This window comes from Dreissena polymorpha, chromosome 13, assembly GCF_020536995.1.
Source record: "Dreissena polymorpha isolate Duluth1 chromosome 13, UMN_Dpol_1.0, whole genome shotgun sequence".
In the NCBI taxonomy this organism is placed as follows: Eukaryota; Metazoa; Mollusca; class Bivalvia; order Myida; family Dreissenidae; genus Dreissena; species Dreissena polymorpha.
Window position 1 is genome coordinate 54,152,990 of NC_068367.1, and position 13,819 is coordinate 54,166,808.

The window sequence follows — 13,819 nt, forward strand, 5'->3', positions numbered from 1 at the left end:
ACCTGCTGATTTCTATTGTCTAAATAATCTGTACTGCTTTTTGTTTGTGCTGAAATGCATATATGTATTGTGGTTTTGTGTGTACCCGTCTATGTATGCATTAATGTTTTTATGTTTAGAGCTAGTTGCATGACGCCAGTCAAATGAACGTTATTCATTATTCATTACTATGTTATTTGTTGTAATCTGTTTACCTAAATTGTAGTGCTACCCGAAGTTTGCCTTGCTTGTCAGTTTGTATGTGCTTGATGCCAGTCCATGAACATTCTTCACTATTATTTTGTTTGTCATGTAATCTGCTTTTTCCTTTAATCTATAACTACCTTTTGTGTGCTGTGATTGTCAGTTTTTATATGTGCTTATGTGTACTTGCTGTGCTTGTCAGTTTTATATGTGCTTATGTGTACTTGCTGCGCTTGTCAGTTTTATATGTGCTTATGTGTACTTGCTACGCTTGTCAGTTTTATATGTGCTTATGTGTACTTGATGCGCGTGTCAGTTTTATATGTGCTTATGTGTACTTGCAACCTTTTATTTGTGAGGAAGCTGCTGACCAGTTCACTTCGAATCTGATTCGATCTAGCTGATACTTCGCTTTTACCCATTTTCTTAGCTCATTTTGTGTTTCGTTTCTTCTTAGTTTTTTTAAGCTCGCACATTTTTATGGCAGTTTTTTAAGATCTTCTTGTAGATTAAGATCAGCGGCTTCCTGCACAACAACATTTCTTTAAATAATATGAAAACTATTAGAATGTAATACTATGATTTCTTTAACTTTGCAGCATGCAAATCATATCTATTAACATAATTGTGCTATATTTTATTTCTATATTGTAGCTGTTTTATACTTGTTACATTTATACACATGTTTATATAGTCGGTTCAAAAGCCTTAATGGCTTATGTTGTCTATTTATGTCTTGCCGACTCAAAATAAATCTTATCTTATCTTTATACAGACAATTTAGATTACCGGTAACCACTCTTGAAATTGTTCAAACGAGAACTATAGATAGTTATTGTAAATGTCTCTTTTGTTAACTATGAATACTTGTTAGTTCGTAGTTGACACCAGGGCCAAGGGACCTGTCTTCTGCGAACCTTTTTTTATACTTGTAACATGGTATAGTGTAACCTCAGCTCGGTTTCTTCGAAGCGCTTTAAGAGATCTCTTGATCAAATGTTTATTAAATTTCTAACGAAAATGTGTTTATTAACGCAAATTTCAACGTTTTATAACGACCTTGGTTGGAAGAATTAGGTATTTATATGTACTATTATGTATAAAGTATTAAACGAATACTGAATAGTATAGTGTCAACGTATATAAAGTGAAATTTCTGTTGTGATTTATGGGTTTGGTAGAATGTAACCGTGAGCGATTATTACGGGTGGGTAATATTGCAGCACAAAAATCCGGGAATCTCTCTCTTTCTGGCGGGAAACACTCTTTTCCATTTTCCTGATTCCATTGGCTGTTTCATCCCCTGTTTCGATTGGCTGTTTCGGCTATGGAAAATAGTTGTATGGCCATAAACGAGAAAGACCGGTTATGGAATAGAAAGACCGGTTATAAAACATTTAGTTTTAGAAAGACGTCCGAGGACTAAAAGATAAAAAGTAAATAGTAATAACATAAATTTCATTCTTAAATACGAATGAAATTATATGTACTGGTACTAGTCTTCTATCTGCAATGGTCAAATATGGATGTGTATGGTGTACTTAATAAATAAATAAACTACACGTATGGTTTATAAGTTTAATGTACATCGATAATAAATATATAATCAGGCAACATGATAGTGCGCGTGCATGTGATGAGCGCTACTGCAAGTCGACTAAGGCCACAGTAAATAACTATTAAAATGACAACATTGCTCATTTCTTCAAGTCGACTATGGCCACAGTGAATGACTCTGAAAATGAAACAATTTTTCGTTACTGCAAGTCAAATATAGCTACAGTAAATGACTCACTACTGCTCATTACTGCAAGTCGACTATGGCCACAGTAAATGACTCTTAAAATGACACCATCGTTCATTACTGCAAGTCGACTATGGCCACAGTAAATGATTCTTAAAATGACACCATCGTTCATTACTGAAAGTTGACTATGGCCACAGTATATGACACTTAAAATGACACCATTGTTCATTACTGGAAGTCGACTATGGCCACAGTATATGACTCTTAAAATAAGACCATCGTTCATTACTGCAAGTCGACTATGGCCCCAGTAAATGACTCTTAAAATGACACCATCGTCCATTACTGCAAGTCGACTATGGCCACAGTAAATGACTCTTAAAATAAGACCATCATTCATTACTGCAAGTCGACTATGGCCACAGTAAATGACTCTTAAAATGACACCATCGTTCATTACTAAAGGTCGACTATGGCCACAGTAAATGACTCTTAAAATGACACCATCGTTCAGTACTAAAAGTCGACTATGGCCATAGTAAATGACTCTTAAAATAACACCATCGTTCATTACTGAAAGTCGACTATGGCCACAGTAAATGACTCTTAAAATGACACCATCGTTCATTACTGCAAGTCGACTATGGCCACAGTAAATGACTCTTAAAATGACACCATCGTTCATTACTAAAAGTTGACTATGGCCACAGTATATGACACTTAAAATGACACCATTGTTCATTACTGGAAGTCGACTATGGCCACAGTATATGACTCTTAAAATAAGACCATCGTTCATTACTGCAAGTCGACTATGGCCACAGTAAATGACTCTTAAAATGACACCATCCTTCATTACTAAATGTCGACTATGGCCACAGTAAATGACTCTTAAAATGACATCATCGTTCATTACTGGAGGTCAACTATGGCCACAGTAAATGACACTTAAAATGACACCATCGTTCATTACTGCAAGTCGACTATGGCCACAGTATATGACTCTTAAAATAAGACCATCGTTCATTACTGTAAGTCGACTATGGCCACAGTAAATGACTCTTAAAATGAAACCACCGTTCATTACTAAAGGTCGACTATGGCCACAGTAAATTACTCTTAAAATGACACCATCGTTTAATACTAAAAGTCGACTATGGCCACAGTAAATGACTCTTAAAATAACACCATCGTTCATTACTGAAAGTCGACTATGGCCACAGTAAATGACTCTTCAAATGACACCCATCGTTCATTACTGCTATTCGACTATGGTCACAGTAAATGAATCTTAAAATGACACCACCGTTCATTACTAAAAGTTGACTATGGCCACAGTAAATGACTCTTAAAATGACACCATCGTTCATTACTGGAAGTCGACTATGGCCACAGTAAATGACTCTTAAAATAACACCATCGTTCATTTCTAAAAGTCGACTATGGCCACAGTAAATGACTCTTACAACGAAACCATCGTTCATCACTGAAAGTCGACTATGGCTACAGTAAATGACTCTTAAAATGACACCATCGTAATTTACTGCAAGTCGACTATGGCCACAGTAAATGACTCTTAAAATGTCACCACTGTTCATTACTGCAAGTCGACTATGGCAACAGTAAATGACTCTTAAAATGACACCATCGTTTATTACTGCTATTTGACTATGGCCACAGTAAATGCCTCTTAAAATGACACCATCGTACATTACTGAAAGTCGACTATGGCCACAGTAAATGACTCTTAAAATAACACTATCGTTCATTTCTGAAAGTCGACTATGGCTACAGTAGATGACTCTCAAAATGTCACCACTGTTCATCACTGCAAGTCGACTATGGCCACAGTAAATGCCTTTTAAAATGACACCATCGTTCATTACTGCAAGTCGACTATGGCCACAGTAAATGACTCTTAAAATGACACAATCGTTCATTACTGAAAGTCGACTATGGCCACAGTAAATTACTCTTAAAACTACACCATCGTTCATTACTGCAATTCGACTATGGCCACAGTTAATGACTCTTAAAATGACACCACCGTTCATTACTGGACGTCGACTATGGCCACAGTACATGACTCTTAAAATGTCACCACTGTTCATTACTGCAATTCGACTATGGCCGCAGTAAAAGACTCTTAAAATGACACCATCGTTCATTACTAAAAGTCGACTATGGCCACAGTAAATGACTTTTAAAATGACACCATCGTTCATTACTGCAATTCGACTATGGCTACAGTAAATGACTCTTAAAATGACACCATCGTTCATTGCTACAAGTCGACTATGGCGACAGTAAATGACCCTTAAAATGACACCATCGTTCATTACTACAAGTCGACAATGGCCACAGTAAATGACTCTTAAAATGACACCATTGTTCATTACTAAAAGTCGACTCTGGCCACAGTAAATGACTCTTAAAATAACACCGTCGGTCATTACTAAAAGTCGACTATGGCTACAGTAAATGACTCTTAAAAAGACACCATTGTTCATTTCTGAAAGTCGACTATGGCCACAGTAAATGACTTTTAAAATGTCACCACTGTTCATTACTGCAAGTCGACTATGGCCACAGTAAATGACTCTTAAAATGACACCATCGTACATTACTGCAAGTCGACTATGGCCACAGTAAATGACTCTTAAAATGTCACCTCTGTTCATTACTGCAAGTCGACTATGGCCACAGTAAATGAATCTTAAAATGACACCATCGTTCATTACTGCAAGTCGACTATGGCCACAGTAAATGACTTTTAAAATGACATCCTTTTTTATTACTGGAAGTCGACTATGGCCACAGTAAATGACTCTTAAAATGTCACCACTGTTCATTACTGCAAGTCGACTATGGCCACAGTAAATGTCTCTTAAAATGTCATCACAGTTCATTACTGCAAGTCGACTATGGCAACATTAAATGCTATCTAGGTCCCTGTGGCATACAAAACGTGATTTTCCATTGTCACATCGACGGTGGAAGACAGGTGAGCAATGGTTTCATAGGATTTCTACATGTTCTAGTGGTTACAATAATGTAAAAGAAAGTCATATATATTTTACTCTTCATTGGATCACATAAGTTCATAGGAATTTGGTCGAAGTTCTATCGCCATTTCATTCCGATCTTTTTTTATATATATTTCAGTGACGTTTTGTGGTTGCTTAACCATTGCAAATTTATTACAAACGTAGACGCGGCACCAAAAAGTTCCATCGGATATGGATTTTGCGTTTTCACGTTAGAGGTATTAATTCATACATTACTCTCCGTTGCATGCCTATTGATTATCATATTCAAATATTAATGCACAATTTCATTAACGTATTGTCATACTCTTGAAACAGTGTACATGCTATAATCATTTGGTTCTTTTTTATCAGTTTTTTCCTCATGTAATTCAGGCACTGACTGTCGTGGAGAAAAACATCCAAGATACCTTTTCAGAAAACGGGTAAGTTGTAATTGTCATAAATAAGGTAGCTTTTCTGCAATTAAATGCAATGCACTGATATACTAAGCTTATTCAAAATGTGCGTTAATGCTTACAAAAACTGACTTTAACAGCAGAAAAGCTTTGTAAACGGCGTAGTATTCGAACTCGGTCTTGCCACCGAAACCTATGTGTGACGGTGTTGTGGAATTGGTCTTGATGCGTCTGTTACTTGCCCAAAGTCAATAGCTACTTCGAATTCTATGAGCTTCGAACGAAATAGATAAACTCTATATGAGAAATTCGTAAAGACCAAAGTATAGCAATGATCCGGTTGCATTACGAACAGGCACTTAGTACAGTACAATGCCTAGCAATGGCAACTGTATATTGCATAAGCGCTTGGCATTCAAAATACCAATTATATTGAAAGCTATCTGTGTTCCCTTATTTATATAACCACTTTATATTTAGGATAAGAGCCGAAATGTTTTGAATCAATCAACGATAAAAGTCGAGGTTCGATTGTAAAGAAAAAATATGTGTTATTCGCTTATTCACAATTTCTCCTGACAAACGGTACCATACACAATGTAAAACTTTCCCTTTCTTTGATTTCATACAAATTTCACAAAACATGGGAAATTGATTGCTTACTTAAACTGTCAATAATGACGACATTTACAGGAACCACCCTTTGGTAAAGCTCGTAGCTAACGAAAAGCTGAAATCAGCTTACAAGAAGAACAAAAGGTATTTCGTATTATATTTTTTTTATTGAGTATTGATTTTTTTCATGAACTATTCCAGTCAGCCATAACATAATCATTGGGCCGTTTACAATTGATTTAGAAAGTGAAAAATAAACATAATATTGCATATGACCGATTTTGTAAAGGTTAAAAATTAGTATGTGGAAAGATATACATCTAAGGTCGTGCTCGATCGAGACTGCCATCAACATTTGTTAAAAACTAAACTTAAACTTATAAAAATTAAAACCAATACCATTTCTATATTAAATTACAGACTAGTTTCATCGTATACAGAATCCGTCCTCGTCAAGGGAGCGTGTTCAGTGATCATGCAAGAGGTAAAGAGTATGGTCTTTGATTATTTTTTGTAACAAGTATTATCTTACAATAATATATACGTTTTCAAAACATGATTTTATTTATAAGAGTGCGTAACATTTTGTTCATTTTGTGCACAACCACATTTTATTCACGAAAGTATAAACTTGCGCTGTGTTTGTGTAAATTTAATTCGTCAAATGTAAATATTTTAAATGTTAATGGGAAGAACAAATTCTTAAAATGTACAATATCTCCATATAACATGCCTGTTAGACTGTCAATAGACATAGAATCCCGTTTTATTTTTTACGCGGTTTTTTTAAAGGCGAGTCCGAACAATATAAATAGTAAAGGCAAAAATTTAAAGTTATATAATTAATTGAAAAAAGTATATCGGTTTCGAATGTCATAAATAATTATTTTCTTCTTTGGTGTCAAAGTAAACTACATATTCGTACAGAAAATATTTCACAGTACATGTATGTAAAATTTGTTAAATATTCTCATAATCGTTTGTTTCATATCATAAAACTGCACGCGACTGGATGTAGTTATAAAGAGGCCACAGAGGCTCTGCAACGAACGGTGGCCAAAAGTATTTTCACAGCATATAGCCTGGCAACAACTCACCGTATGTATTGTCCATATCATTAATACTACAATGATCAGTTTTGTAAAAAAATATAGCAGTCATGTTAGGTTTTTCTTTTCGTATAAATGTCATAGAAATTTCATTCGGATTTACGTTTTACAAAATGGTTTAAAGAGATATCTGTAACGTGTTTTAGCATAACCAAGCCATTAATACAATTACTAGTCACAGGCAATTTATGATTAGTAAAAGTTTATCGTATCATCGAAATAAAACAATTACTTATAAGTGTCTTCGTAGCCTTTGACACTTTAAAAGTTTGACTTGTTATGTAACTTGATGTGTTTTTAGTTCATTTTCACAAATATTTTGGGTTTTTTAATGCAGGCTCGAGCATAAAAGAATATTGATCAAGCGCCCTAGCAGATAGACGTAAGTAAAACACGGAACATAAATTTTACAGATGAAATTGTAGGTGCTCATGAAATTTCATGTAAGAAATTTTTCTGGATAGTAGATGTATATTCATGTTAAAAAGCAAGTTTTCTTGTAGCGAATGTCACAACTTTCATGGTACTCAAAAACTGTGTGAGAATCCTAGTCAATATGTCGTACCAGATTGGATTTTGTTGCAATCTATTTCAAAGGTAAAGCCTGGTGAACACAAAGACGCTAACATCCTGCAGAAAAGTTCAACATGGCTGACAACACCGTACGGTCGGAAGATGTGTAAGGACAAAAGTGGGATCGTTGCATTACAGACACCGGTTTACTGTTAACTGTTGAGTTATCGATCCGGACAGAACTTAAGTGTGCACCACTGCAGTATGATGACATTTAAGTTTTATAGACTTTCATGCAATAGTTACTGTCACACAGCTCCGGACATTGAAAGTGGAAGGACGGAGAACCACACAGAAACAATATCGGCGAATGATGATGTATATTTGTTTTAAGTTTCGTGAAATAGGTACTGTGAAATAGCTCCGGACGTACAACCTTCCTGAATTTCAATCTATTAAGGGGCAATAAATTAATAACGCGTGCACCGCAGTATGATTGAACACATTCATATTAAGTTTAATGAAATTTAATAAATAATTATTGATAAACACCTCCGGACATCGCCAAAATAATATTCCTTCACTGTCTTAGAGGGGTAAAAAGCCATCATAATGGAGGTGTCATTTTGTCTACTTACAAGAGTTGGCGCATTCGGATTAAATGCGTATTCTACATGCAATAATAAATGCATGCAAAAATAAATATCTTTCTTGCAACAAGCGTTAATCTACTGCAAATCTTAGCAAAACATTTGCAAACGTATGTGCGTGTGTATAGTGACGCAATCATACGTTTTTCCATAGGTAATTTGTTTCTTAATGACAATATGTTTATATTTGATTAATAAAATACCTGGATATTATATGAATATGTCAGTTTCTGTTCCGAATCGCCCCCGTGCTTCTTTCTAGCAGCACCATGTACCTTTTGGGATCCAAGATCTTACCCTGTATTATACATACGTACGTGGTCCTTTATTCATGGCAGGTGATGAATTGCCAAAACAGAACGGCACAAAACGAAACAAAATACAAAAAGAGTACAATAAAGCCGGTGTCACCGCTTTGGAACGGTCAATGTTAACTACTGGGCAGGTTAAACAGGTTAATGAGCGCTCAAACTCATACGTGAATCAGGAATATTCATTATACATACAAGTGTAAAATATAGTACTCTTACATTGTATTATATTTATGGCTATATGGTTGATAAGAGCGCCTATGTCTTTTGACTAAATCTCGTTCATATTTCAGTATTTATGGCTATATGGCGAATCAGAGCGACTATGTCTTTTGAATAAATGCTTATAATGGGATAAGAGCGCGTTTGTCTTTTCATTAAATCTCGTTCTAATTTCCGTATTTATTGCCTATATGGATGATAAAAGAGACTATTTGTTTTAACAAAATGTCGTTCATATTTCCGTATTAATGCTTATCAAGGGAAAAGAGCGCCTATGTATATTGACTAAATCTCGTTCATATTTCCGTATTAATGGCTATATGGCGGATAAGAGCGCCTATGTGGTTTGCCTAAAACTCGTTCACAATTTTGTATTAATGCTTATAATGGCATAAGAGCGCCTTTGTCTTTATACAAAATCTCATTCACATTTTCGTATTAATGCTTAAACATAGATAATTGGGGTTATTTACTGTGGCCATAGTCGACTTTCAGTAATAATCGATGGTGTCATTTTAAGAGCCATTTACTGTGGCCATAGTCGACTTGCAGTAATGAACGATGGTGTAATTTTAAGATTCATTTACTGTGGCTATAGTCGACTTCCAGTAATGAACGATGGTGTCATTTTAAGAGTCATTTACTGTGCCAATAGTCAACTTTTAGTAATGAACGGTGGTGTCATTTTAAGATTCATTTACTGTGACCATAGTCGAATAGCAGTAATGAACGATGGGTGTCATTTGAAGAGTCATTTACTGTGGCCATAGTCGACTTGCAGTAAGGAACGATGGTCTTATTTTGAGAGTAATTTACTGTGGCCATAGTCGAATTTCAGTAATGAACGATGGTGTTATTTTAAGAGTCATTTACTGTGGCCATAGTCGACTGGAAGTAATGAACGATGGTGTCATTTTAAGAGTCATTTACTGTGGCCATAGTCGACTTTTAGTTATGAACGATGGTGTCATTTTAAGAGTCTTTTACTGTGGCCATAGTCGACTTGCAGTAATGAACGATGGTCTTATTTTAAGAGTCATTTACTGTGGCCATAGTCGACTTTTAGTATTGAACGATGGTGTCATTTTAAGAGTCATTTACTGTGGCCATAGTCGACCTTTGGTAATGAACGGTGGTTTCATTTTAAGAGTTATTTACTGTGGCCATAGTCGACTTGTAATAATAAACGATGGGTGTCATTTTAAGAGTCATTTACTGTGGCCATAGTCGACTTTTAGTAATGAACGATGGTGTCATTTTAATAGTCATTTACTGTGGCCATAGTCGACTTTGAGTAATGAACGATGGTGTTATTTTAAGAGTCATTTACTGTGGCCATAGTTGACCTCCAGTAATGAACGATGGTGTCATTTTAAGAGTCATTAACTGTTGCCATAGTCGACTTGCAGAAATGAACGATGGTTCCATTTTAAGATTCATTTACTGTGGCCATATGCGACTTCCAGTAATGAACGATGGTGTTTTTTTAAGAGTCATTTACTGTGACCATAGTCGACTTGCAGTAATGAACGATGGTTTTATTTTAAGAGTCATTTACTGTGGCCATAGTCGACTTGCAGTAATGAACAGTGGTGTCATTTTAAGAGTCATTTACTGTGGCAATAGTCGACTTCCAGTTATGAACGGTGGTTTCATTTTAAGAGTCATTTACTGTCGCCATAGTCGACTTGCAGTTATGAACGATGGTGTCATTTTAAGAGTCATTTACTGTGGCAATAGTCGACTTGCAGTAATGAACAGTAGTGACATTTTAAGAGTCATTTACTGTGGCCATAGTCGACTGCCAGTTATGAACGGTGGTGTCATTTTAAGATTCATTTACTGTGACCATAGTCGAATTGAAGTAATGAACGATGGGTGTCATTTGAAGAGTCATTTACTGTGGCCATAGTCGATTTGCAGTAATGAACGATGGTCTCATTTTAAGAGTCATTTACTGTGGCCATAGTCGACTTTCAGTAATGAACGATGGTGTTATTTTAAGAGTCATTTACTGTGGCCATAGTCGACTTTTAGTACTGAACGATGGTGTCATTTTAAGAGTCATTTACTGTGGCCATAGTCGACCTTAAGTAATGAACGATGGTGTCATTTTAAGAGTCATTTACTGTGGCCATAGTCGACTTGCAGTAATGAATGATGGTCTTATTTTAAGAGTCATTTACTGTGGCCATAGTCGACTTGCAGAAATGGACGATGGTGTCATTTTAAGAGTCATTTACTGGGGCCATAGTCGACTTGCAGTAATGAACGATGGTCTTATTTTAAGAGTCATATACTGTGGCCATAGTCGACTTCCAGTAATGAACAATGGTGTCATTTTAAGAGTCATATACTGTGGCCATAGTCAACTTTCAGTAATGAACGATGGTGTCATTTTAAGAGGCATTTACTGTGGCCATAGTCGACTTGCAGTAATGAACGATGGTGTCATTTAAAGAGTCATTTACTGTGGCCATAGTCGACTTGCAGTAATGAGCAGTAGTGACATTTTAAGAGTCATTTACTGTGGCCACAGTCGACTGCCAGTAATGAACGGTGGTGTCATTTTAAGAGTCATTTACTGTGGCCATAGTCGAATTGAAGTAATGAACGATGGTGTCATTTTAAGAGTCATTTACTGTGGCCATAGTCGACTTGCAGTAATGAACGATGGTTTCATTTTAAGAGTTATTTACTGTGGCCATAGTCGACTTACAGTAATGAGCAGTGGTGACATTTTAATAATCATTTACTGTGGCCATAGTCGACTGCCAGTAATGAACGGTGGTGTCATTTTATGAGTCATTTACTGTGGCCATAGTCGAATTGAAGTAATGAACGATGGTGTCATTTTAAGAGTCATTTACTTTGGCCATAGTCGACTTGCAGTAATGAACGATGGTCTTATTTTAAGAGTCATTTACTGTGACCATAGTCGACTTTCAGTAATGAACGATGGTGTTATTATAAGAGTCATTTACCGTGGCCATAGTCGATTTTTAGTAATGAACGATGGTGTCATTTTAAGAGTCATTTACTGTGGCCATAGTCAACCTTTAGAAATAAACGATGGTGTCATTTTAAGAGTCATTTACTGTGGCCATAGTCGACTTTCAGTAATGAACGATGGTGTCATTTTAAGAGTCATTTACTGTGGCCATAGTCGACTTGTAGTAATGAACGATGGGTGTCATTTTAAGAGTCATTTACTGTGGCCATAGTCGATTTGTAGTAATTAACGATGGGTGTCATTTTAAGAGTCATTTACTGTGGCCATAGTCGACTTGCAGTAATGAACGATGGTGTCATTTTAAGAGTCATTTACTGTGGCCATAGTCGACTTTGAGTAATGAACGATGGTGTTATTTTAAGAGTCATTTACTGTGGCCATATTCGACTTGCAGTAATGAACGATGGTCTCATTTTAAGAGCCATTTACTGTGGCCATAGTCGACTTTCAGAAATGAAAGATGGTGCGATTTTCAGTGTTATTTACTGTGGCCATATTCGACTTTTAGTAAAGACTATAGACTATTTATAGTCAAGAACAATAATTCGATTTTAAAATAATCTTTAGTGGTAAAGGATAAGGTGTGCTAACGAATGCAATTTGAAATATTATTTTCTCACGCCGTGTCTAGACTTCTAGAAGGAAAGAACTAAAAAATAGACTTTTTGTTTTAAATGTATTAGTCCGTCGGTACCGTACATATTACGAACAAACGTATTCGCTTTTAAATGTAACTTAAATCTTTTGAACATCATGCACAAACTATTTAGCGTTGAACTGTTTTGCTGAATAAAAAAAAATGTTCCGTAATTTGGTGTTTCACTGCCTTTTTGCAGACAATGGAAAAGAGACATTTCAGACAATGGAAAAGAGACGTTCCCCTTTCTGGCAGGAATTCATTGAGATTAGACGTTGATTACTAACAGTTCTTTTATTAACCTTATTTGCGGGATCACTCAGTTTACTCTGTTACGTTCATTGTAACTAGTTAATAGTTTACAGTTCTAAATACTTAGTTTCTAGCAAACTCTAAGGAATAGAGTAAGAAATCACTTCATTGGCGACGAGGAAAAAGAAAAACAAATTCAAAGAAGAAATTCGTGTTAATTTTCAAAAGTTAGGACATTTCTCATTGAGTTTAGGATCTTGCGGCTAGTGTATTTAGCCGGCAAACGAACTTTGCAATCTGTGAAAGTGCTGGTGTTCAGGGCTTCTTTTCTCGACATCTGTGACTGTGTTCAGGGCTTCCTTGCTCGACATTTGTGTGCTTGTTATTGTGGGCTTCCTTGTCCAATAACTTGACGACATCCAGGGGACGCAGGCAGATTCTGGTAGAGATTGAAGACGGCAGCATCTCAAAAGAAAGGTTTGCAAAGTTTGTTTGGGTTTCACTGTAAGGTATAGATTGAACCATTCAGTGTGGGTTTAAGGCTCTTGGATTGGATAAAATTGGGATCACAGGTTACTGACGGGTAAGGTTGTGGAATTTGCACAGGTTACGGCAATCGTGATACATCGGTTATCTCGGATTCCTCCGTAAGATAGGCCTCGTGGCTAACGGTCGCCATATTGCCTTGTATTACTACTTTACTACCCAAAAGGTTGTCAGTCTATTGTTATGAGGCTGTATACGATGCGCGTTGAACTAGCGCCAAACTTTTTACCGAAACTTTGATATAAATAGCACTATCAACGTTCATTTGTGTTGCATTTTGACCTATTATCCAAGTGATTTACTTTTCCATTATTATTTAATCACCCTATCATCCAATTTTTAAGATGAAATTACGGTGTTTACAAAACCAACCAAACCGAAAGTGAAACTGGATGCATTACGTTTCGCGATGTAAACATTAAATATTTGTTCAGTTTGAGGAAGCGAATCGATAATAGACGTTGGAATATGTATGCAATACAGACTATCATTGCCGATTGTAGTACTGGCTAAAAAATACCTTTTATGACAGGTCATGTATAGAACGTTAATCAAATAGTGACCATAAATCACTAC

The 13,819-nt window shown here is 36.0% G+C and overlaps 1 long non-coding RNA gene across 1 annotated transcript; it reads left to right on the forward strand.

Moving 5' to 3' along the window:
* Positions 1-4,903: 4,903 nt before the first annotated feature.
* Positions 4,904-8,852, forward strand: LOC127855819 (uncharacterized). The gene is made up of 6 exons (XR_008037759.1): positions 4,904-5,195; positions 5,353-5,402; positions 6,069-6,134; positions 6,411-7,088; positions 7,437-7,481; positions 7,697-8,852. It is a non-coding gene; the product is annotated as an uncharacterized LOC127855819 (long non-coding RNA).
* The last annotated feature ends 4,967 nt before the right edge of the window (positions 8,853-13,819 follow it).